General features: G+C 40.6%; 1 protein-coding gene and 1 pseudogene across 1 annotated transcript in view; one reads left to right on the top strand and one right to left on the bottom strand.

The window, feature by feature from the left end:
* The window catches only part of Slc9a7 (solute carrier family 9 member A7), a 202315-nt gene that overhangs the window by 132497 nt on the left and 42846 nt on the right, over positions 1-26972 (bottom strand). The gene's annotated exons all lie outside the window — the stretch shown is intronic.
* LOC110286742 (small ribosomal subunit protein uS2 pseudogene) lies at positions 10903-11790 on the top strand (annotated as a pseudogene).

Here is a 26972-nt window from a genome sequence, read left to right as displayed (position 1 = left end):
CAAAGTGGCAGCCTTAAGAATGGGAAATGCAGCCAGGCAGTAGTGACGAACGCCTTTAATCCCAGCACTTGGGAGGCAGAGGCAGGCGGATTTCTGAGTTGGAGGCCAGCCTGGTCTACAGAGTGAGTTCCAGGACAGCCAGGGCTACACAGAGAAACCCTGTCTCGAAAAACCAAAATAAATAAATAAATAAATAAATAAATAAAATAAAATAAAATAAAAAAGAATGGGAAATGCTTTTCACTAACTACACATCTGATAGAGGGCTAATATCCAAAATACATAAAGAAGTCAGAAAATAAGATATCAGGAATCCAAATAACCCTATGAAAAAGTAGGGTACTCATCTAAACAGAATTCTCAGAAAAGAAAACTCAAATGACTGAGAAACACTTCAAGAACTGTTCAGCATTCTCAGGCATCAGAGAACTGCAAATCAAAATGACTATGATATTTCATCTTCCACCTGTCAGAATGGGTAAGATCAATAGTATAAGTGACAGTTCATGCTGGTAAGAATGTTGAGTAAATACAACACTCATCCATTGCTGGTGGGAGTACACACTTGTACAGCTGTCATGGAAATCAGTGTGGCATTTCCTCAGGAAGATGGGAATGCATCTACCTCCAAATCCAGCTATACCACTCTTGAGCATATACCCAAATGATGCTCCAACCTACCACAAAGACACCCACTCATCTATGTTCATAGCAGCTTTATTCATAATAGCCAGAAACTGGAAACAACCTGATAGTCAACTGAATAATGGATAAAGAATATGTGGTACATCTACACAATAGAGTATTACTCCGCCATTAAAACTAGAAACTAATATCCACTTATCAGTGAGTACATATAATGTGAGTTCTTTTGTGACTGGGTTACCTCACTCAGGATGATGCCCTCCAGGTCCATCCATTTGCCTAGGAATTTCATAAATTTATTCTTTTGAATAGCTGAGTAGTACTCCATTGTGTAAATGTACCACATTAGCCCAGAAACTTAGAATACCCAAGATACAAGATACAATTTGCAAAACACATGAAACTCAAGAACGAAGAGGAAACTGTGGACACTTCGCTCCTTCTTAGAATTGGGAACAAAACACCCATGGAAGGAGTTACAGAGACAATGTTTGGAGCTGACATGAAAGGATGGATCATGTACAAACTGCCATACCCGGGGATCCATCCCATAATCAGCCTCCAAATGCTGACATCATTGCATACACTAGGAAGATTTTGCTGAAAGGACACTGATATAGCTGTCTCTTTTGAGACTATGCCGGGGCCTAGCAAACACATAAGTGGATGCTCACAGTCAGTTATTGGATGGATCACAGGGCCCCCAATGGAGGAGCTAGAGAAAGTATCCAAGGAGCTGAAGGGGTCTGCAACCTTATAGGTAGAACAACAATATGAACTAACCAGTACCCCCCCCCCCCGGAGCTCGTGTCTCTAGCTGCATATGTATCAGAAGATGACCTAGTCGGCCATCAGCGGAAAGAGAGGCCCATTGGTCTTGCAAACTTTATATGCCTCAGTACAGGGGAACGCGAGGGCCAAGAAGTGAAAGGGGGGAGGGGAATGGGGGGAGAGTTTGGGGGACTTTTGGGGTAGCATTGGAAATGTAAATGAAGAATATACCTAATTAAAAATAATAAAAATAATAAAAAATAACTAGAAACTAAAACTAGGAAAAAATCATCCTAAGCAAGATATTTCAGACCTAGGAAGAGAAATATGGTATATATTCCCATATATATGGATATAAGCTGTTATGACAATGATAACCAAGTTACAATTTGTAGAACATTAGATGTTAGGTATAGAATAAGAAACTAGGGAAGTGTTAGACCTTTGAAGTTTGGCTTCTCAAAACATAACCATTTATTGATACCATTATTATACATATGAATAATGCACACATATATATGCCTATGCTTAGACACTTATGGGTGTCCCTTCCTAGAGAATCCCATACCCCACACTTGGGTGTAACTTAGTCTCTCTTACTCCTAACTCCTGTGTTTAAAACCTATGTTAAATATTGTTCTCAGTGTGCCTTATTCATTCCCAGAATGACTTACTTTCTATTTGTAATAAATCCCAGCTTTGTTTTATTCTGACTCATACTGAAACGCTTTTCTGCCTTGAGCCTAAGGATTTAGTATTCTCTCAGTTGAGTTCTCTGGAAGACTAAGGGAGCTCCTCAACCTGTTCAACATGAAGACTGGGGCTGTGACTCCATTCCTGCTGCTGACAGGACCACAGCACTACACCTCCTGATCCCCATATCCTGCCCTTTCCTAGGACTCCCAACACTACTTCTCCTGCACTCCTCCAGTGTTGTCCTTCTCCCTACTATCATTACCCTGCTTCAAGCCAGAAATGGAGCTAGTCCTACTTTGCATAATGTCAGTATCCATGGAAAAATAAATTCAAGGTCTTTAACATGGTATCCATGATCTACAAAGTCTTAGGCTCCACTTTCACTGCCTACCATCATCTGCCCCACACATAAATGCTTGTCATATTCTGCCTTTCTCTATCTAACAGTATTGCTCCCTAGAATCTCCCTCCAAGAACTACCATGAAAAAGGAGGGAACACCAGCTAATGAGGCCTATCTTACATGGTTTTCATGGACATCTCTGAGAAGATACAGCAGTGAAGATAAATCAGTACATGAATGATTATTCAAGGTAAAGCTTCCTAGGACTGAAAAAAGGACTGAAAAAAGGACCATTGCCAACCACCACAGAAGGACCATCTCTTGTCCTAATACTCACAAGAACATTAATATTAGCTCAAATAGATCTGACACCCTCTTCTAGTGTGTCTGAAAACAGCTACAGTGTACTTATATATAATAATAAATAAATCTTTGGGCAGGAGCAAACAGGGAGTGAGCAGAGCTGACTGGAGCAAGCCGAGGTCCTAAATTCAATTCCCAACAACCTCATGAAGGCTCACAACGATCTGTATAGTTACAGTGTACTCATGTACATAAAATAAATAAATCTTTAAAAATATATTAGCTCAAATATACTTTTTCTATGTTGAATATCTTTGTGGTCTGGTTTGAACATCTAATTTGATTTTTGTTGGAACCTAACATAATACTACAGAAAATATTTGTTTTCTATTAGTGCATATTAATTGTACAGAGAAATAGATTTCATGGTGACACTGTTAAAGATCTAGACAGGCATTAGCAGGCTTAGAAGGCACTGAAGATGGACCTGGGTCTGCGCTAACAGCTTTGGACCTCATTTCTGTTTCCCTGATAACCCATCAGTTTTAGGAAAAAGAAGCATCACAATTTAAAGTACCAGATGAAAGAAAGGAGAACAGAAGTATCAGGACTTTGTTGAACCCCCATAAAATAAACCATTCTCACTCACAATCTTTCTCTTTCCCTTCCTTCTTCCCTTCCTCTTCTCCTCCCATTTTGCCCTCCCCTTTCAAAACCACCCCATCCACACAGTTGCTTACAAATTCTCACTGCGAAGCCTGCTCAGTTTCCCAAGTTTTAAGTAAAAAAAAAAAAAAAAAAAGCATAAAGGATGCCTTTCAACTCTTCTCTCTTTCTCTGTTTAGGCTACAAGTCAACCCTGAGGATGTTTGACTTGACACTCTAGACATTCCCAGTCTTTCTCTAAATACCACCCTTTCCCCATTCAGGTGTTTACAAACATCCATCACTGGGCCTAACTGCTTTCTTGTAGCCTAACTCATAAGATATGGCTTTCTCTCTTCCTCTTATCCATACCTGTCTTCTCACCAGCTGCCAAGATTTACAGTTTGCCTCCCTTGTTGTTTTCTCTCAAACTCTAATAAAATTATCCTTCCAAGTCCATTTTTAGACTCTTTTTTCCATGAGACTAAGAATCTGCAAAAGAGAACACTCACTCATTCCTTGAAACAACATCTGCATGCATGCATATAATATACTTTGATCATATCCCCTTCTACATCCCTAACATCCCACCCCTTTACACCCAGGTCTAGGAAAGAATTCTTATGTTTAATAAAGTTTAAGACAATAGTCTATTTAGATTTAAGCACTCCAATATCTAAGGTTTTCCACTTCTAAAATTAAATCACTTAATGAAACTACTAGAAAAAGATGTTGATAATAAATCTTCAAAATACCACAGAATACATGCAATGCTTTTCTAATGTTCTACTCTAATCAGCCAGCAGGACTGAAATCTTCAAAGATGCAAATAATCACCTCCTTAGATCTATTACTCTAGATAGATATCAAAGCTGTGGAAACACAGACCAGGAGTGTACAGGCACACCCCTCAGCCTTTGGTTTCTCTGGCTTCCCAAGACAGGAGCAAATGGCTCTGGTTTTTATCCATCCATTAAGCTTTTAAGAAATAAATGATATCATTTTAAAATTCAATATCCTGTAGAGCTGTCTCCAGATGCTGCACATTTCAAGTTATTATGATTACAGCTTCTTAAAGTGAAGGCATCCATGCTGCACATGTGTGCTATGCACAACCATGCCACACACACATTCACAAACACACACACACACACCACTAATGCAGCTACAGAGACTGTCAATACAACCACTACTGAGACTATCATGAATTATGTAATTAGGGGCCTTGCATTTAATGTAGGAATGGAAGTACAACCAAGAAATAAGTAAACAAAAAGGATGGCTATGCACTGTTGCAAGAGCAGTTAGTGAAGGCAACTGACATTTCTGGCAAAACAATTTTTTTGCCGTTTGAACACACACTAGAACAATGATGGGTTCCCTGCCTTATTCCAAGGGTTTATATATTTTAAAAACAAACAGTCTACTTTGCTGAAAATATTGATGAACACTGCCTTTGGTTCTTATTTTTGGTTTTGTAAGTGAGGTACTGGATACTAGGTTCAACAATAGTCTTACTGGAACTAGGCCCACAAATGCAAAGGTGGTCCATATATAATAAGCATTCTGTGATTATGAGCTTGAAACTTTACAAAGAATCCCATCTTTACCTCCATAGTTTAAGTGCTTTTGAAAGTCCTTCTAATAATAAGTGCCTGTCTTCGTGGCATACAAGAACCCACCTCTAGCTGAGAAGTTACCAACAGTTCACAGCTATTAGGAAAGAGTCAGTTTTCTTTCAATGATGCTCCAATGGATGGCTCCACACCCACACAGATATGGGCAGCTCCAATTAGACTGAGTCGGTTAGGTTTTTAAGGGAAAAAAAGAAAAAAGAAAAATCATAAAGTAAGTAGGAGGTGGCAGTGAGGTCCTAGGAGGAGTTAGAAGGGGAGTGTGAGGATAAGTATGATCAAAATACACATGTACATGAATAAAACCCTCAAAGAAAAAAAAAGCTCTTTTTAAAATTTTATTTTATTTTTAATTTGTTTTTTACACTCCATATTCCATTCCCCACCCCACCCCCATCTGACACCTCTTCCCCACGCCACCCCATCTCCACGTGGATGCCCCCACCCAGCACCCCACCTGACCTCTAAACTCCCTGGGGCCTCCAGTCTCTTGAGGGTTAGGTGCATCATCTCTGAATAAGCAGGTACATCATCTCTGAATAAGCACAGACCTGGCAGTCCTCTACTGTATGTGTGTTAGGGGCCTCATATCAGCGAGTGTATGCTGTCTGTTTGGTGGTCCAATGTTTGAGAGATCTTAGGGGTCCAGATTAATTGAGACTGCTGGTCCTCCTACAGGTTCGCCCTCCTCCTCAGCTTCTTTCAGCCTTCCCTAATTCAACAACAGGGGTCAGTTGTTTCTGTCCATTAGTTGGGCAAACATATCTGCATCTGGGTCTTTGGGAGGGCAGTCATCATAGATTCCTTTTTGTTTGTTTTCCCTCCATAGCCTCAGTAATAGTGTCAGGCCTTGGGAACCTCCCCTTGAGCTGGATTCCACTTTGGGCCTGCCACTGGACCTTCTTTTCCTCAGGCTCCTCTCCATTTCCATCCCTGTAATTCTTTCAGACAGGAACAATCATAGGTCAGAGATGTGACTGTGGAATGGGAACCCTATCGCTCACTTGATGTCCTGTCTTCCTGCTGGAGGTGGGCTCTATAAGTTCCCTCTCCCTACTGTCAGGCATTTCATCTAAGGTTCCTCTCTTTGAGTCCTGGGAGTCTCTCACCTCCCAAGTCTCTGGTGCATTCTGGAAGGTCCCCCATCCTTGTATTTCCTAAGGTTGCCTGTTTCCAATCTGCTGGCCCTCAGGGCTTCAGTCCTTTTACCTCACCCAATACCAGATCAGGTTCCCCTCTCCAGCCCACTTCCCCCATCCACCCTGTCCACTTTCCCTCCAAGGTCACTCCCTGCCTCCCCACTTGTGATTGCTTTCTTCTCTCTCCCAAGTGGGACTGAGTCGTCTTCACTTGGGCAGTTCAGCTTGCTGAGCTTCTGGAGTTCTGTGGACTGTATCTTGGGTATTCTGTACACTTACTTTATTTTTATTTTACTTTATTTTTGGCTAATATCCACTTATTAGTGAGTACATACCATGCATGTAAAAATGCTCTATTTTTTAAAGGAAGTACCTGTCTTGTTTACAGCTATTTATAAATATGAATGAGCACTAGATCATTTTTAAAAAGCACTTTCTGTACCAGCCCTGAGCCATTCTGGGCACGAACTCAGCAGGCCCTAGCACACCCAGGATCTTGGGATCACTGGTGAGTAGAACGCAACATCTGTTCCAAAACACCCTGGAGGGTCTTGAGCCAGCAGGAACAGGGACAAAGGAAACCCACCGACCACTGGCCAGGGTTCATTCCCTTCAGCACCAGCCCTGCACCATCTTAGGTGCGAACTCAGCAGAGGGTCTCAAGGTCGCCAGAGTACTCTCCACGCTGCAGACACCCTAGCACACCCAGGATCATGAGATCACTGGTGAGTGGAACACAACATCTGTTCCAAAAATACCCGCCCAAGCAGAGGCTGGGGTTCATTCCTGTTGGAGCCAGCCCCACACCATCTTGGGCTCAAACTCAGCTGGCCCAAACACACCCAGGATCTTGGGATCACCGAGACCAACAGGACAGCATGAGAGTGTCTCTTTCTCCACATCCTCTCCAGCATCTGCTGTCACTTGAATTTTTGATCATAGCAATTCTGACTGGTGTGAGGTGGAATCTCAGGGTTGTTTTGATTTGCATTTAACTGATGATTAATGGTGTTGAACGTTTTTTTGGATGCCTCCAAGGAGGGCTCTGACCCCAGGACTCAAGAGGTGGATCTGAGCTCCAGACTTCTGTGTACCTTCCCTGCAAGAGGAGAGCTTGACTGCAGAGACTGCTCTGACCACTGGAACTCAGGAGAGAGTTGGACTCCCAGGAGTGCGGACAGAGGCTAAAGAGTCACAGGAGGATCAAGCTCCAGCCAGAGACAGCTTGAACATTAACACCAGAGATTACCAGATGGCAAAAGGCAAACATGAGAATCTTACTAACAAAAAACAAGACTACTCCACATCATCAAAACCCAGTATGCCCACCACAGCAAGTCCTGGATATGCCAACTCACCCGAAAAGCAAGATTCAGATTTAAAAACATATTTCGTGATGCTGGTAGAAGATTTTTTAAAAGGGCATTAATAACTCACTTAAAGAAATACAGGAGAACACTACTAAACAGGTAGAAGTCCTTAAAGACGAAACACAAAAATCCCTTAAAGAATTAAAAGAAAACACAACCAAACAGGTGATGGAATTGAACAAAACCATCCAAGATCTAAAAATGAAAGTAGTAAAATAAAGAAATCACAAAGGGGAGACAACTATGCAGATAGAACTCCTAGGAAAGACATCAGGAACCATAGATTCAAGCATCAGCAACAGAATACAAGAGATGGAAGAGAAAATCTCAGGTGCAGAAGATTCCATAGAGAACATGGACACAAAAATCAAAGAAAATGCAAACAGATCCTAACCCAAAACATCCAGGACACAATGAGAAGAACAAAACTAAGGATAGCAGGTATAGATAAGAATGAAGGTTTTCAACTTAAAGGGCCAGTAAATATCTTCAACAAAATTATAGAATAAAACTTCCCTAACCTAAAGAAAGAGATGCCCATGAACATACAAGAAGCCTACAGAACTCCAAATAGACTGGGCCAGAAAAGAAATTCCTCCTGACACATAATAATCAGAACAACAAATGAACTAAATAAAGATAGACTATTAAAAGCAGTAAGGGAAAAGGGTCAAGTAACATATAAAGGCAGGCCTTTTAGAATTACACCAGACGTCTCACCAGAGACTATAAAAGCCAGAAGATCATGAACAGATGTTATACAGACCCTAAGAGAACACAAATGCCAGCCCAGGCTACTATACCCAGAAAAACTCTCAATTACCATAGATAGAGAAACCAAAGTATTCCATGACATAACCAAATTCACACACTATCTTTCCATGAATCCAACCCTTCAAAGGATAATAAAGAAAAAAACACCAACACAAGGAGGGAAACTACACCCTAGAAAAAGCAAGAAAGTAATCCTTCAACAAACCTAAAAGAAGACAGCCACAAGAACAGAATGCCAACTTTAAGAACAAAAATAACAGGAAGCAACAATTACTTATCTTTAATTTCTCTTAACATCAATGGACTCAACTCCCCAATAAAAAGACATAGACTAATAGACTGGCTACACAAACAGGACCCAACATTTTGCTGCTTACAGGAAACCCACCTCAGGGAAAAAGACAGACACTACTTCAGAGTGAAAGGCTGGAAAACAATTTTCCAAGCAAATGGTCCCAAGAAACAAGCTGGAGTAGCCATTCTAATATCGAATAAAATTGACTTCCAACCCAAAGTTATCAAAAAAGACAAGGAGGGGCACTTCATACTCATCAAAAGTAAAATCTACCAAGATGAACTCTCAATTCTGAATATCTATGCTCCAAATACAAGGGCAGCCACATTCATTAAAGAAACTTTAGCAAAGCTCAAAGCACACATTGCACCTCACAAAATAATACTGGGAGACATCAACACACCACTTTCATCAATGGACAGATCCTGGAAACAGAAACTTAACCAAGACACATGGCCACTAACAGAAGTTATGAAACAAATGGATTTAATATACATCTACAGAATATTTTAAACTAAAAAGGATATACCTTCTTCACAGACTGACATGGTACCTCCTCCAAAACTGACCATATAATTGGTCACAAAACATGCCTCAACAGATACAAAAATATTGAAATTATCTCATGCATCCTATCAGATCACCACAGACTAAGGCTGATCTTCAATAACAGCATAAATAATAGAAAGCCAACATTCACGTGGAAACTGAACAACACTCTACTCAATGATACTTTGGTCAAGGAAGAAATAAAGAAAGAAATTAAAGACTTTTTAGAGTTTAATGAAAATAAAGCCAAAACATACCCAAACTTATAGGACACAATGAAAGCAGTCCTAAGAGGAAAACTCATAGCTCTGAGAGCCTCCAAAAAGATACTAGAGAGAGCATACACTAGCAGCCTGACAGCACACCTAAAAGCTCTAGAACAAAAAAAGGAGCAAATTCACCCAAGAGGAGTAGACAGCAAGAAATCAAACTCAGGACTGAAATCAACCAAGTGGAAACAAAAAGAACTATTCAAGGAATCAACCAAACCAGGAGCTAGTTCTTTGAGAAAATCACCAAGATAGATAGATCCTTAGCCAGACTCACTAGAGGGCACAGGGACAGTATCATAATTAACAAAATCAGAAATGAAAAGGGTGGCATAACAACAGATATTGAAAAAATCCAAAACACCATCAGATCCTACTACAAAAGGCTATACTCAACAAAACTGGAAAACATGGGTGAAATGGAAAATTTTCTAGACAGATACCAGGTACCAAAGTTAAAACAGGATCAGGTTAACGATCTAAACAGTCCTATATCCCCTAAAGAAACAGAAGCAGTCATTAATGGTCTCCCAACCAAAAATAGCCCAGGATCAGATGGGTTCTGTTCAGAGTTCTATCAGACTTTCAAAGAAGATCTAATTCCAGTTCTCCTCAAAGTATTCCACAAAATAGAAACAGAAGGTACTCTACCCAATTCATTCTATGAAGCCACAATTACTCTGATACCTAAACCACAAAAAGACCCAACAAACATAGAAAACTTCAGACCAATATCCCTTATGAATATTGATGCAAAAATACTCAATAAAATTCTCGCTAACCGAATCCAAGAACACAACAAAACGATCATCCTTCATGATCAAGTAGGCTTCATCCCAGGGATGCAGGGATGGTTAAATATATGGAAATCCATCAACATAATCCACTACATAAACAAGCTCAAAGACAAAAATCACATGATCATATCATTAGATGCTGAGAAATCATTTGACAAAATCCAACACCCATTCATGATAAAAGTCTTGGAAAGATCAGGAATTCAAGGCCCATATCTAAACATAATAAAAAAATATACAGCAAACCAATAGCCAACATCAAACTAAATGGAGAGAAGCTGGAAACAATCCCACTAAAATCAGGGACTATACAACCCTATCTAGTCAATATAGTACTTGAAGTCCTAGCCAGAGCAATTAGACAACAAAAGCAGATCAAGGGGATACAAATTGGAAAGGAAGAAGTCAAAATATCAGTTTTTGCAGATGATATGATAGTATATATAAGTGATCCTAAAAATTCCACCAGGGAACTCCTAAACCTGATAAACAGCTTCAATGACTTAGCTGGATATAAAATTACCTCAAACAAATCAGTGGCCTTTCTCTACACAAAGGATAAACAGGCTGAAAAAGAAATTAGGGAAACCTTTTTACTTTCCACACTACCCGGGCACAGGTCTATACGGTGTTGTTCTTGATTCCCATAGTAACTTAAAGGGAAATTTACACAATGTCCAGAGCCCTTGACGTCCTGAAGATGAAGGAGAAGAATGTCCTCAAATTCCTTGCTGCAGGAACCCACTTAGGTGGCACCAACCTTGACTTTCAGATAGAGCGGTACATCTACAAAAGGAAAAGTGATGGTATCTACATCATAACCCTGAAGAGGACCTGGGAGAAGCTGTTGCTTGCAGCCTGAGCTATTGTTGCTATTGAGAACCCTGCTGACGTCAGCGTCATCTCCTCCAGGAACACTGGCCAGCGAGCTGTGCTCAAGTTTGCTGCTGCCACAGGAGCCACTCCAATCGCTGGCTGCTTCACACCTGGGACCTTCACTAACCAGATCCAAGCAGCCTTCAGGGAGCCATGGCTTCCAGTGGTGACCGATCCCAGGGCTGACCAGCAGCCACTCACAGAGGCCTCTTATGTCAACCTGCCCACCATTGCTCTGTGTAACACAGATTCTCCCATGCACTATGTGGGCATTGCCATCCCATGCAACAACAAGGGAGCTCACTCAGTGGGTCTGATGTGGTGGATGCTGGCCAGGGAAGTACTCTGCATGCGAGGTACTATCTCCTGTGGGCACCCATGGGAGGTTATGCCTGATCTTTACTTCTACAGAGACGCAGACGAGATTGAGAAGGAGGAACAGGCTGCTGCTGAGAAGGCTGTGACCAAGGAGGAATTCCAGAGTGAATGGACCCCACCAGCTCCTGAGTTCACTGCTGCTCAGCCTGAGGTGGCCGACTGGTCTGAGGGTGTTCAGGTTCCCTATGTGCCCATTCAGCAGTTCCCCACAGAAGACTGGAGTGCACAGCCAGCCAGTGAGGACTGGTGAGCAGCTCCCACAGCACAGGCCACTGAGTGAGTTGGAGCCACCACTGAGTGGTCCTGAGCTGCTGTGCAGACACCTGAGCAAAGAGAAAAAAAGATGGAAGGAAAATAAAGTTCCTAAAAGCTGAAAAAAAAGGAATTAGGGAAGAAATACTCTTCACAATAGTCACAAATACTATAAAATGCCTTGGGGTGACTCTATGGAAGTAAAAGGTCTGTATGACAAGAACTTCAAGTCTCTGAAGAAAGAAATCTAAGATGATCTCAGATGATGGAGAGATCTCCCATGCTCGTGGATTGGGAGGATTAATATAGTCAAAATGGCTATCTTGCCAAAAGCAATCTATAGATTCAATGCAATCCCCATCAAAATTCCAACTCAATTCTTCACAGAGTTAAAAAGGGCAATTTGCAAACTCATCTGGAATAACAAAAAACCTAGGACAGCAAAAACTATTCTCAACAATAAAAGAACCTCTGGGGGAATCACCAACCCTGACCACAAGCTGTACTACAGAGCAATTGTGGAAAAAAAAAACTGCTTGGTACTGGTAAAGCAACACACACGTAGACAAATGGAATAGAACTGAAGACCCAGAAAAGGACCCACACACATATGGTCACTTGATCTTTGACAGGGAAGCTAAAACCATCCAGTGGAAAAAAGACAGCATTTTCAACAAATGGTGCTGTCAATAAGACAAAAAGGCCACCAACAGATTGGGAAAGGATCTTTACCTATCTTAAATCAGATAGGGGACTAATATCCAATATATATAAAGAACTCAAGAAGATGGACTCCAGAAAATCAAATAACCCCATTAAAAAATGGGGCTCAGAGCTAAACAAAGAATTTTCACCTGAGGAATACCGAATGGCTGAGAAACACCTGAAAAAATGTTCAACATCCTTAATCATCAGGGAAATGCAAATCAAAACAACCCTGAGATTCCATCTCACACCAGTCAGAATGGCTAAGATCAAAAATTCAGGTGACAGCAGATGCTGGCGAGGATGTGGAGAAAGAGGAACACTCTTCCATTGTTGGTGGGATTGCAAGCTTGTACAACCACTCTGGAAATCAGACTGGTGGTTCCTCAGAAAATTGGACATAGTACTACCAGAGGATCCAGCAATACCTCTCCTGGGCATATATCCAGAAGATGTCCCAACCGGTAAGAAGGACACATGCTCCACTATGTTCATAACAGCCTTATTTATAATAGCCAGAAGCTGGAAAGAACCCAGATGCCCCTCAACAGAGGAATGGATACAAAAAATGTGGTACATTTACACAATGGAGTACTACTCAGCTATTAAAAAGAATGAATTTATGAAATTCCTAAGCAAATGGTTGAACATGGAGGGCATCATTCTGAGTGAGGTAACACAATGACAAAAGAACTCAAATGATATGTACTCACTGATAAGTGGATATTAGCCCAGAAACTTAGAATACACAAGATATAAGTTACAATTTTCAAAATACATGAAACTCAAGAAGAAGGAAGACCAAAGTGTGGACACTTTGTCCCTTCTTAGAATTGGAAACAATCACCCATGGAAGGAGTTACAGAGACAAAGTTTGGAGCTGAGACAAAGGATGGACCATCTAGAGACTGCCATATCCAGGGATCCATCCCATAATTAGCCTCCAAACGATGACACCATTGCATACACTAGCAAGATTTTGCTGAAAGGACCCTGATATAGCTGTCTCCTGTGAGACTAGGCCGGGGCCTAGCAAACACAGAAGTGGATGCTCACAGTCAGCCATTGGATGGATCACAGGGCCCCAATAGAGGAGCTAGAGAAAGTATCCAAGGAGCTATAGAGATCTGCAACCCTGTAGGTGCAACAACATTATGAACTAACCAGTACCCCAGAGCTCTTGACTCTAGCTGCATATGTATCAAAAGATGGCCTAGTAGGCCATCACTGGAAAGAGAGGCCATTGGACATGCAAACTTTATATGCCCCAGTACAGGGGAATGCCAAGGCCAAAAAGTGGGAGTGGGGAGGGGGTATGGGGGACTTTTGGGATAGCATTGGAAATGTAAATGAGGAAAATACCTAATAAAAAATGTTAAAAAAAATAATCAATTCATGAAATTCTTAGGCAAATGGATGGATCTGGAGGATATCATCCTGAGTGAGGTAAACAAATCACAAAAGAACATACATGATATGTACTCACTGATAAGTGGATATTAGCCCAGAAACTTAGAATATCCAAGATACAATATGCAAGACACAAGAAACTCAAGAAGAAGGAAGACCAAAATCTGGATACTTCGTTCCTTCCTAGAATGGGGAACAAAATACCCATGGAAGGAGTTACAGAGACAAAGTTCGGAGCTGAGACAGAAAGAAGGACCAAGAGACTGCCCCACCTGGTGATCCATCCCATATACAACTAACAAACCCAGACACTATTGCATATGCCAGAAAGATTTTGCTGAAGGGACCCCGATATAGCTCTCTCTTGTGAGGCTATGCCAATGCCTGGCAAATACAGAAGTGGATGCTCACAGTCATCTATAGGATGGAACACAGGGCCCTGAATGAAGTAGCTAGAGAAAGTACCCAAGAAGCTAAAGTGGTCTGCAACCCTATAGAAGGAACAACAATATGAACTAACCAGTACCCCCCAGAACTGTGTCTCTAGTTGCATAAGTAGCAGAGGATGCCCTAGTTGGCCATCAATGGGAGGAGAGGCCCTTGGTCTTGCGAAGATCATATGCCCCAGTACAGGGGACTGCCAGGGCCAGGAAGTGGGAGTGGTGGGTTGGGGAGCAGGGCGTATGTAGGGTAGAGTAGGTTTTGGGGATAGCATTTGAAATCATTTGGAAGAGAGGCCCCTAGGTCTTGCAAACTTTATATGCCCCAGTACAGGGGAATGCCAGGACCAAGAAGTGGGAGTGGGTGGATAGGGGAGCAGGGGGGGGGGGGATATAGGGAACTTTCGGAATAGCATTTGAAATGTAAATAAAGAAAATATCTAAACAAAAAAAAAGCATTTTCTGTCAGGTGTGGTTCTAAATGCCTTCAACCACAGCATTCAGCTGGCATAGGCAGACTAATGTCTATGAGTTCTAGGTCTACATGGTGGATTCTAGAGCAGCTAAGTGAGACTATCACAAAACAAAGAAAAAAAGAAGAAAACCCAGTTTTTTTAATGTTCTTTTCTTTATTAGGTATTTATTTCATTTACATTTCCAATGCTATCCCAAAAGTCCCCCACACGCTCCTCCTCCCACTCCCCCACCCACCCACTCCCACTTCTTGGCCCCGTTGTTCCCCTGTACTGAGGCATATAAAGTTTGCACGTGTTCATAGCAGCCCTATTTACAATAGCCAGAAGCTGGAAAGAACCCAGATGTCCCTCAACAGAGGAATGGATACAGAAATTATGGTACATTTACACAATGGAGTACTACTCAGCTATTAAAAAGAATGAATTTATGAAATTCCTAGCCAAATGGATGGACCTGGAGGGCATCATCTTGAGTGAAGTAACACAATCACAAAAGAACTCACACAATATGTATTCACTGATAAGTGGATATTAGCCCAAAACTTAGGATACCCAAGATATAAGATACAATTTGCTAAACGCATGAAACTCAAGAAGAATGAAGACCAAAGTGTGGACACTGTGCCCCTTCTTAGAATTGGGAACAAAACACCCAGGGAAGAAGTTACAGAGACAAAGTTCGTAGCTGTGATGAAAGGATGGACCATTTAGAGACTGCCGTATCCAGGGATCCATCCCATAAGCAGCTTCTAAACGCTGACACCATTGCATACACTAGCAAGATTTTGCTGAAAGGACCCAAATATAGCTGTCTCTTGTGAGACGATGCCGGGGCCTAGCAAACACAGGAGTGGATGTTCACAGTCAGCTATTGGATGTATCACAGGGCTCCCAATGGAGAAGCTAGAGAAAGTACCCAAGGAGCTAAAGGGATCTGCAACCCTATAGTTGGAACAACATGATGAACTAACCAGCACCCCGGAGCTCTTGACTCTAGCTGCATATGTATTGAAAGATGGCCTAGTCGGCCATCAATGGAAAGAGAGGCCCATTGGACTTGCAAACTTTATATGCCCCAATATAGGGGAATGCCAGGGCCAAAAGAATGGGAATGGGTGGGTAGGGAAGTGGGGGGCGCTATGGGGGACTTTTGGGATAGCATTGGAAATGTAATTGAGGAAAATATGTAATAAAAATATTAAAAATTTAAAAAAAAATAAAGTTTGCACGACCAATGGGCCTCTCTTTCCACTGATGGCCGACTAGGCCATCTTCTGATACATATGCAGCTAGAGACATGAGCTCGGGGGCGGGGGGGGTGGGTACTGGTTAGTTCATATTTTTGTTCCACCTATAGGGTTGCAGATCCCTTTAGCTCCTTGGGTACTTTCTCTAGCTCCTCCGAGATTGGGGGCCCTGTGATCCATCCAATAGCTGACTGTGAGCATCCACTTATGTGTTTGCTAGGCCCCAGCATAGTCTCACAAGAGACAGCTGGGTCTTTTCAGCAAAATCTTGCTAGTGTATGCAATGGTGTCAGCATTTGGAGGCTAATTATGGGATGGATCCCTGGATATGGCAGTCTCTAGATGGTCCATCCTTTTGTCTCAGCTCCAAACTTTGTCTCTGTAACTCCTTCCATGGGTGATTGTTTCCAATTCTAAGAAGGGACAAAGTGTCCACACTTTGGTCTTCCTTCTTCTTGAGTTTCATGCGTTTAGCAAATTGTATCTTATATCTTGGGTATCCCAAGTTTCTGGGCTAATATCCACTTATCAGTGAGTACATATCATGTGAGTTCCTTTGTGATTGGGTTAGCTCACTCAGGATGATACCCTCAAGGTCCATCCATTTGCCTAGGAATTTCATAAATTCATTCTTTTTAATAGCTGAGTAGTACTCCATTGTGTAAATGTACCACATTTTCTGTATCCATTCCTCTGTTGAGGGGCATCTGGGAAAACCCAGTTTTTAAAAGACTCTAGATAATACAATTGCAACATATATATATATATATATATATATATATATATATATATATATATATATATTTAAAATGTATATGGTGCTAGAGAGCTCATTGTGTATAAGTAATCAACATTTCCCTCTCTACCTTTTAGCTCCCTGAATTATTCTAGGGTTATTTGTAAAACCTAATTCTTTGCAACAAGAAAGCCTTTCTTCATGCCATGTATGCTGTTTCACATCTGTGCTACACATAAAGAACTGAAGCATTAGAGTAGCCAAATGAGAACTGGATACTTAAATAATACTAAATCGCTGATCTGAGAATTGCACTGTTTTATGTGACAAAATGAGTCCTTATTTGTGACTCCAGGTAACACCAGGTGTGCAAAATACTACCTGCTTTATGCCAGCTCAATTATGGGTTCAAAGCATAGGTGCTTTCTTAGTTAGCAAGTAATATGCTGTCATTTTCAGCTACCACACAGACCCAATTGTCACTCACAGCTTCTGTCTCAGTAATGCTGCTTTACAGAGAAGAATAAAACAGGAGGGAGATAATGTGTTCTATTTCTGCAGCTTCTGTCCACTTAGCAATTGGAAGGGGCTAGAGAGCTGTAATAAAATATTAGGCTGCTTATCAAGCTGACCTAGAAACAAAACCAGTGCTCTACAGCAAGGAATGACAACCATGATGAGAAAGTAAGTTACTCTACCCAGCTAGCAAGTATAGGTAGAAAATAATCTCCACTGCATGGAATCTGAGGGCTAAAATAAGGGCTAATTATGCACATGTCACAAGGTTCATCTTACAAAAAGAACCAATTCTTTTCTTTTGCTGTCTAACATGCTCTGCCCAAGTACTGACATGATATTTCTTTTTTTTTTTACTTAAATCTTATTTTTATTTTTGACTTATTTTTTTCTTTTTTTATTAGATATTTTATTTATTTACATTTCAAATGCTATCCTGAAAGCTCCCTATACCCTCCCCCCCCTGCCCTGCTCCCCTACCCACCCACTCCCCTGTACTGGGGTATATAAAGTTTGCAAAACCAAGGGGCTTCTCTTCCCAATGATGGCCGACTAGGCCATCTTCTGCTACATCTGCAGCTAGAGATACAAGCTCTGGGGGTACTGGTTAGCTAATATTGTTGTTCCACCTATAGGGTTACAGACCCCTTTAGCTCCTTGGGTACTTTCTCTAGCTTCTCCATTGGGGGTCCCGTGTTGCATCCTATAGATGACTGTGAGCATCCACTTCTGTATTTGCCAGGCACTGCCATAGCCTCACACAAGACAGCTATATCAGGGTCCTTTCAGCAAAATCATGCTGGCATATGCAATAGTGTCTGTGTTTGGTGGCTGATTATGGGATGGATCCCCGGTTGGGGCAGTCTCTGCATCCTTTCATCTTAGCTCCAAACTTTGTCTCTGCAACTCCTTCCATGGGTATTTTGTTCCCTATTCTAAGGAGGAATGAAGTATCCATGCATTGGTCTTCCTTCTTCTTGAGTTTCTTGTATTTTGCAAATTGTATCTTGGGTATTCTAGGTTTCTGGGCTAATATCCACTTATCAATGAGTACATATCAAGTGACTTCTTTTGTGATTGGGTTACCTCACTTTGGATATCCTCCAGATCCATCCATTTGCCTAGGAATTTCATAAATTCATTGTTTTTAATAGCTGAGTAGTACTCCATTGTGTAAATGTACCACATTTTCTGTATCCATTCCTCTGTTGAGGGACATCTGGGTTTTTTTCCAACTTCTGGCTATTATAAATAAGACTGCTATGAACATAGTGGAGCATGTTCTTATTACAAGTTGGAACATTTGGTATTCCTCGGTTGAGAATTCACAATACACAATCAAAACAAGCACAAAGACAAAATAATTACAGAAATATAATTTTTAAAGCAGACATTAAAATAAGTAAGTAGTAAATATTTGTTGAATGAATCAATGAACTGGGAGCTTGGTCGTTAAAGAACTTAAAGAAAACAGTGTAGCTGTAGTGTAAGCTACCAAATACCAAGAATTTAAATAAAACTAATAAAATAATGTGTATTATATTGCAACATAATTCTGATTCCATCAGAAGCATTTGGTGTGTTTATAATGTTAGCATTTATAATGTTACCACACAAACTTAAATGCATGTTCCTTCTTTAGTATTGCACATGTACAACCTAACAGAATATGATTCTGAGAAATTGTTTTACTCTGTAATTTCAAACTTTAAAACCATGATTATTAATATTTTAATGTAATAGTAGACCTATGAATAAAATTTCTGTTTTGTTTAATTTATATATTCCTTCTGTTGATATTTCATTTAACTTTGATCAAATATTGATTTTTAATGTTGCCATGCAACATCTAGCTAACATAGTCATTCGCTACTGTGTTAAAACAAAGAGTAAATGTATGAAGGAACGTTGTCTTAGTCAGGGTTTCTATTGCTGCTCGAACATCATGACCAAGAAGCAAGTTGGGGAGGAAAGGGTTTATTCGGCTTACACTTCCATACTGCTGTTGATCACCAAAGGAAGTCAGGACTGGAACTCAAGCAGGTCAGGAAATGAGCTGATGCAGAGGCCATGGAGGAATGTTACTTACTGGCTTGCTTCCCCTGGCTTGCTCAGTTTGTTTTCATATAGAACCCAGGACTACCAGCCCAGAGATGGGACCACTCACAATGGTCTAGGCCCTGCCCCCTTAATCACTAATTGAGAAAAAGCTGGATCTCATGGGGGCTTTTCCTAAATTGAGGCTTCTTTCTCTGTGTTAACTCCAGCTTGTTGACACACAAAACCAGCCAGTACAACTGACCTCTTTTCAACCTGACACATAAATACATCACTATTAAGCCTCAACCCTTACTTTATTATTTTTTATTTAAGTTTTATTACATTATGATGAGAAAAGATACATAATTTCAATTTATCTGAATTTGTTAACATTTAAAAACATATTTTGAGTAAATAGAGTTGAATCACATTCTTTCCTTTTTGTACCTCAACTCCTCCCGGAGACCTCCCTTCAAAACCTGCAATACCTTTCTTTTTTATCATATTCTTTAAAATTTATAAAATGGTGTAACAATAAAAATGAGATTATAAAAGTTGTTTGATATAAAACAACAATCAATTGAACAGTCTTCTGTAAATGCTTGTCTACAGCAATACTGAAAATACATATGCTCTTCTCAATATAAATTTTAAATAATTCCAAATATATGAACTATATAATATTTTAAAATAATATATCACTATTAGTTTTTTAATGAACATAAAGTCTTTTTGTTTGTTTTGTTTTTAATAGAGCTTAAAATCTTGGCTCTTATTGTGGTACAAACACAAAATAAGAACAAATATTGGACATTGGAGTTCACTGTAATAAAACTGTACTTCAGTGTCTGTCACATCACCAAATGATTTTACCTCCATAGTAGATAAGCTAAGAGTTGATAATTCTGCTGTGCCAAGGAATGAATTGTAGGCAAAGTCTTTGGGAACACATTTCCTGCTATGGTCAAAGCTATTTGACTTGAACACTTGTCATCATTCTCAGCCCACAGGGAACAGATTACATTCATTTAATAAGTGGTGTGTGTATTAAGATGGTCTATCCAGTGAAGTCATTCATCAACTGTTTCAATGAAGCATGGTTCTGCTTGGAGGGTGGCACAGACGTTAGGATTGGAGTTCACTGTAATAAAACTGTACTTCAGTGTCTGTCACATCACCAAATGATTTTACCTCCATAGTAGATAAGCTAAGAGTTGATAATTCTGCTGTGCCAAGGAATGAATTGTAGGCAAAGTCTTTGGGAACACATTTCCTGCTATGGTCAAAGCTATTTGACTTGAACACTTGTCATCATTCTCAGCCCGCAGGGAACAGATTACATTCATTTAATAAGTGGTGTGTGTATTAAGATGGTCTATCCAGTGAAGTCATTCATCAACTGTTTCAATGAAGCATGGTTCTGCTTGGAGGGTGGCACAGACGTTAGGTGAGGGTAAGATCCTGGTACATTGGCTGTGATAATTTTGGAAAGCATTCATCTCAGAATAAGAGTAACTTATAAAGTCCTCTTCTTCAAAATTGATATAGTAATTATAAATATCAAGCAAAGCCTTCAGTCTCAGTCTTGGCTGTTCTCTTACAGGCCACCTCCCAAATTAATTGTCTACGTTTCTTTCGGCTGTATAAATAAATTTGAAATATGTAAGCTGTTCTGAAAACCATAGTATAGTGTAAAAACATCAAATAAACAATCCTACTAATAGAGAGGCTGAGATAGGAGAAGCAGGATTTCAAGACCATTATGTGGCACAGAGAAAGACCCTGTCATGTACAAACAAGCAGAAAGTTTATATGGATTGTACAATATTGGACCTATTTCTCCCATTACCAAATTAGAGACCACTGGATAACAACCAACAAATTTCTAATTCCTCATATTTTTGAATTTCAATCAATTAGGATATGTTGGTAATATTAATTTTCATATTAAGAGATATGAAGGAAAAGTGATTACTTCCTGTGAATTTTCTTGTTAGAGTTGGAATTGTTTGTGTAGGTTTGTTGAAAGATGACAGTCTTGCTTCTAGGGTACAGTTTCACTCCTTGTGTTGGTGTTTTCCTTCTATTATCCTTTGTAGGGCTGCATTTGTGGAAAGATACTGCATAAATTTGGTTTTGTCACAGAATGTCTTGTTTTCTCCGTCCATGGTGATTGAGAGTTTTTCTGGGTATAGTAGCCTGGGCTGGCATTTGTGTTTTCTAAGGATATCTGCCCAGGATCTTATAGCTTTCATAGTCTCTAGTGAGAAGTCTGGTATAATTCTGATAGGTCTGCCTTTATATGTTACTTGACCTTTTCCATTAATGCTTTTAAAATTCTTTCTTTGTTTAGTGCATTTGGAGTTTTGATTATTATGTGACAGGAGGAATTTCTTTTCTGGTCCAAACTGTTTGAAGTTCTGTAGGCTTCTTGTATGTTCATGGGAATCTCTTTCTTTAGGTTAGGCAAGTTTTCTTCTATAATTTTATTGAAGATATTTACTGGCCCTTTAAGATGGGAATCTTCACTCTCTTCTTTACCTATTATACTTAGGTTTGGTCTTCTCATTGTGTCCTGGATTTCCTGGATGTTTTGGGTTAGGAGATTTTTGCTTTTTTCTTTCACTGTTGTGTCAATGTTTTCTATAATATCTTCTACACCTGAGATTCTCTCTTCTCTCTCTTGTATTCTGTTGGTGATGCTTGCATCTATGACTCCTGATCTCTTTCCTAGGTATTCTAACTCCAGGGTTGTCTCCCTTTGTGATTTCTTTACTGTTTCTAGTTCCATTTTAGATCCTGGATGGTTTTGTTCCTTTCCTTCGCCTGTTTGACTATATTTTCCTGTAACTCTTGAAGAGATTTTTGTGTTTCCTCTTTAAGGGCTTCTAGCTGTTTACCTGTGTTCTCCTGTATTACTTTGAGTTATTTATGTCCTTCTTAAAGTCCTCTATCATCATCATGAGAAGTGATTTTAGATCTGAATCTTGCTTTTCCAGTGTGTTAGTGTACCCAGGACTTGCTATGGTGGGAAAACTGGGTTCTGGTGATGCCAAATAATCTTGGTTTCTGTTGCTTATGTTCTTATGCTTGCCTCCTGCCATCTGGTTATCTCTAGTGCTACCTGCCCTCACTATGTTTGACTGGAGCCTGTCCTTCCTGTGATCCTGGTTCTGTCAAAACTACTCAGAGTCAAGCTGTCTCTGTGATCCTGTGATTCTGGGATCCTGGGATCCTGAGGTCCTGGGTGTGTCCAAGCTCCTGGGAGTCAAGCTGCCTTTGGGACCCTGGGATCCTGGTGTGACCAAGATCCTGGGATCCTGGGCATGTTAGAGCACCTGGGAGTGGAGCTGCCTCTGGGTGCTGTGGAGCTGGCTATAGAGTTTGCGCCCAAGGTTTCCTCAGAGCCCAGCCCCCCTTACATTTTTATTAAGTCCCCAAGATCTAAGTAACTTTAAAAGTCCCAACAGTGTTTACATATTAAAATTTCAATTCCTTTAAAATATCCAGGATCTTTTAAAATTCAAAGTCTTTTTATAATTCAAAGTCTCTTAATTGTGGGCTCCACTAAAATACTTCTTACTTCAAGAGGGAAAATATCAAGGCACAGTCACAATCAAAAGCAAAATCCAACTCAATGTCTGGGATCCATTCAAGATCTTCTGAGCTCCTTCAAAGGACTGTCGTCACTTCTCCAGTTCTGCCCTCTTTTAGCACTCTTAAGCTCAGGTTGATACACTTCACTGACACTGCTGTTCTTGGTAGTTATCCCATGGTATTGGCATCTCCAATACACTAGAGTCTTCTGCTGCAACTAGGCTTCATTAATAGCCAAGCCGCTCATAGGCTCTCTTCACAGTGCTGAGCCTCAAATCCTTTGCATGACCCCTTCAGTCCTGGGCCATCAACTGCAACTAAGGCTGCACCTTCACCAATGGCCTTCCGTGGCCTCTCACAGTGCCAAGCCTCAGTAGTTCTTCAATGACCCCTGCATGACTTCAAAACCAGTATCACCTGGGTGACTCACACACATTACCAAGTATAGCTGCAGCACGAGGTACAACCTTGGCTAGCACAGCCTCTTTGTGCTCTCAGAAAACACTTCCCAGAAGATTTCTCCTCAGTGATGCTGGTCTCTTCTTAATCACTGCTAATTTCTTAGCTCCAGCTAGCCAGCATCAATTGTCCCAGTAACACAAAAGTTTTGTTTTAGTAGTTCTGGTATCTTGTTATTCACAGGTGATTCTTCAGCTCCAGATAACCAAAACTACACAATCTTTACAATCAAAAAAGCAACGGCCCTGATAAGTCTTTAATCTTCCCTCTCAAATTTCACAAGCCAGGCCTCCATCTTCTGCACTATTCTCAACATTATCTTCCAAGCTCCTACAGAGCATCCCACTGAGCTCTTAACACCCAATAGCTTTTCTAGCCCAAAGTTCCAAAGTCCTTCCACAGTCTTCCCCAAAACATGGTCAGGTTGTCACAGGAATACCCCACTATGCTGGTACCGATTTGTCTGAGTCAGGGTTTCTATTCCTGTACAAACATCATGACCAAGAAGCCAGTTGGGGAGAAAAGGGTTTATTCAGCTTACACTTCCACATTGCTGTTGAGCACCAAAGGAAGTCAGGACTGGAACTCAAGCAGGTCAGGAAGCAGAAACTGATGCAAAGATCATGGAGGAATGTTACTTACTAGCTTGCTTCCCCTGGCTTGCTTAGCTTTCTTTCTGATAGAACATAAGACTACCAGCCCAGTGACAGTACCACCCACAATGGGCCCTCTCCCCTTAATCACTAATTTAGAAAATGCCTTACAGCTGGATCTCATGAAGGCATTTCCTCAAGGAAAGATCCTTTCTCTGTGATAACTCCAGCTTGTGTCAAGTTGACACACAAAACCAGCAAGTACAAATATCTCAGGACAAAGTCCAGACAGAATTAAAAGCATGAAAATGCTGAGAGCCTGACAACAGAAGACTAGGAGAGCAGAAAACACAGAAGCTGGGGCACAACAAGAGAAAGTGTCATTCACAACAGATGTGTAGCTAGCCTCTCCAATGTACAAAAAGCTCCTAGATTCAAGAGAAAGATTCTCACACAAAAGATTTATATGAAAACTACAAAAACTATAAACATTACACAGAAAAGCACATAAATAACCTAAAACTTAAATCAATTATTGCTTAAAAAAAGAGCAAATTCTAAAAAGACGGTATTACTCTTTCATGATGACAAAAAAAATCCAAAAAAAAAAAATGTGACAGCATAACTGTTAGCAAGAACTACCAAACCAGAAAACTTCCAGTGAGTGACAGAAATAAACAAACAAATAAATAGCTAACCTTGAATGAGAAGAATCTGCTATATCACCTCAAATTACAAGCCATTTCCCCTCAATCCCATAATCTCATGTCTATACCTCTATCTCATGATACACCTGAATATGAATAACAAACTCAACGTTATCTATGTGGTATTGTTTATTGTAACACAGGAAACAACCCTAGTGTCCACCAACAGAGGACTCATTTATAGCTTATCCTCACAGAACATCATGCAACTATAAAAAAGAAGAAAATGATAAGAATCAACTCCTTGGATGAAAGAGGACACCACCACCAGAACAGCTTAAATGAGAAAATCAGTCCAGGGTCTATAAGAGGTGGAGGTTAGCACATGTGCTTGAATTTGCTTGCATTTATGAAAAGCAAAATAGGGCTGGTGAGATGGCTCTTTGGTTAAGAGCACTGACTGCTCTTCCAGAAGTCCTGAGTTCAAATCCCAGCAACCACATGGTGGCTCACAACCATCCATAACAAGATCTGATGCCCTTTTCTGGAGTGTCTGAAGACAGCTACAGTGTCTTACATATAACAAACAAATAAATCTTTAAAAAAAGAAAAATAAGCAAAGAAAACACTGGAATAACAAATCAATAACAGTATCAAGAAGAAATGGAAAGAAGGGGACATGTTCCTTTTAATTTTCTTTTTACATGATGATCATATGAATGTATTACCTATTTTTAAAATAATCCTTTATTAAACATACTGGTATATGCCAGGGGTATGTGCTTCAAGAGTCTAAAGCAGAAGGATCACTTGAGCCCAAGAACTCAGAGCTAGCCTGGACAACGAAGTAAGGATCCAAACCCAAAAGAAAAATATTGCAATAAAGACTCACGGAAGGACGCAACAGGTAAGATTAAAAAATATATTATTTAGGGCCACCCACACATTATAGACCTATAATGACTATTTCTACATTGTCAGATTGCTTTTTTGTTGTTGAGCTTTCTATTAATACAATTAGAATATAGACTGGTTTGAAAGCATTGGTTTCCATGGTTACTTTCAAAGTACCAGAGCTTTCAGATGCCTCATCTTTATGGAGTAGGGTAACTTGTCACAAGGCTTTTCTCAATGTCTTCTTTTCCTTCCTTGGCTTTAAACCTTCCACTGGCTCTGAGGTCTGTGCCCTGTTGCCCATCTCTCTCCTGCAGTCACCTGTTTTTTATTACTTGATGTTTGTTGGCTTAGTAATAGGGAGCCTGGGGGAAATTTCCCTAGTATTCTGATAAATCGTCAATTAGACAGATATGGAATATAGGTTTTGGGCCCTCACAAGTGTCCTTGATCCTCCATGTGCAATGCTGAGACAGGCAGAATTATTTCCCCTATTGCACTGCCTTGTGGCCAGTGGGTTTTCACCAGTACCCTCCATGCTGTTACCTTTCTTCCCAAGGAATAAGACTGGTTCTTGGGAGCTGTCAGTGCTGGGCTGGGAGAGATACCTGAGCAGATTTTGACAGTGTTTGTTGTTCTCCTACTCCTGCAGGCACACAGTGCAAATTTTGTCAGGATTCTTTCTGCCCTTCACTGAGCATCTAGTGGGCAAGTCTCCACCACTGTGCCACTCCTCAGCCTTGTCTAATTTTTCTTTGCTTTGTTTTTGTTTTATGTTTTCTGGGTTTTTTTTTTTTTTCAAGACAGGGATCTCCCTGCGTAGCTGTCCTGGAACTCGCTCTGTAGACCAGGCTGGCCTCAAACTCAGGGATCTGCCTCCCTCTGCCTGCCTCTGCCTTCCAAGTAGTGGGGGATTAAAGGTTTGCTGACCTTCACTAAGAGCACCTCGAGTGGGGAGGGAGTGAAGGGCTGGATGGATGGCTGAGCGGTGAGAGTACTGGTTGCTCTTCCACAGGACCTAGAAGTCAATTCCCAGCAGCCCGCCCGAGTGGCAGTTCACAACTGTCTGTAACTCCAATTCCAGGGGATCTGGTGCCTTCACAGTCATGCATGCAGGCAAAACACCAATGCACATAAGCTAAAAGACAATCTTTAAAAAACAACACCTGGTGGGGATCCTAGAGGAAAAGCTTGCAAGAAAGTGAGAATCTATGCAACCCCATTCTCTGGCAAGTCTTTAAAATCCTGCTTTAACCTTCTTAATGGTTTACACAGCTTTCAGCAGTATCTGCCCCAGCTAAGCAAATGAGGATGTGCCACCTGTGGCTCCCACTCAATTTTGACTTTTTTGCTTGGATTCTAGAAAGTCTTTAATTTGCTACTTGTTTAGGAGCTTTTAACTGTAAGAATGTGAGCTCTCCATACCAACATCTCTCTCTGAGTCACAACCAGATTTCTGTGTATTAGTTTTTCAAAT

The sequence above is a fragment of the Mus caroli genome, unplaced genomic scaffold, assembly GCF_978045245.1.
Source record: "Mus caroli unplaced genomic scaffold, Mus_caroli_1 scaffold_5, whole genome shotgun sequence".
NCBI lineage: Eukaryota > Metazoa > Chordata > Mammalia > Rodentia > Muridae > Mus > Mus caroli.
The sequence above is the reverse complement of the archived record's forward strand: the minus strand, read 5'-3'. Positions and strand labels throughout refer to the sequence as shown.